The sequence below is a fragment of the Limulus polyphemus genome, unplaced genomic scaffold (assembly GCF_000517525.1).
Source record: "Limulus polyphemus unplaced genomic scaffold, Limulus_polyphemus-2.1.2 Scaffold893, whole genome shotgun sequence".
Lineage (NCBI taxonomy): Eukaryota > Metazoa > Arthropoda > Merostomata > Xiphosura > Limulidae > Limulus > Limulus polyphemus.
Window position 1 is genome coordinate 185,675 of NW_013666503.1, and position 312 is coordinate 185,986.

Genomic DNA, 312 nt, shown 5'->3' on the forward strand with positions numbered 1-312 from the left:
CTGTATGGGACAAGATTCAGAAAGTCACTGGGAGGTATGTTTCCCATCCACTTTCCTTCTTGCTCTCCAATGGCCAGGAAGTTGCTGATGTCCAAAGCATTGCTGATACTCTCGGCCACAGCTTTTCTCATGCTTCTAGCACTTCTGTTTCTTCCCCTGCCTTCTTGGCTACCAAGTCTGGGGCAGAGCGATCACCTCTTTTCTTTCGGGCCGATCGTTTCTATGACTATAATCGCCCCTTTACACTGGTGGAACTCAAATTTACTTTTCATTGGTCTGGTTGTACATCAATGAGATCTGATGATGTTCATT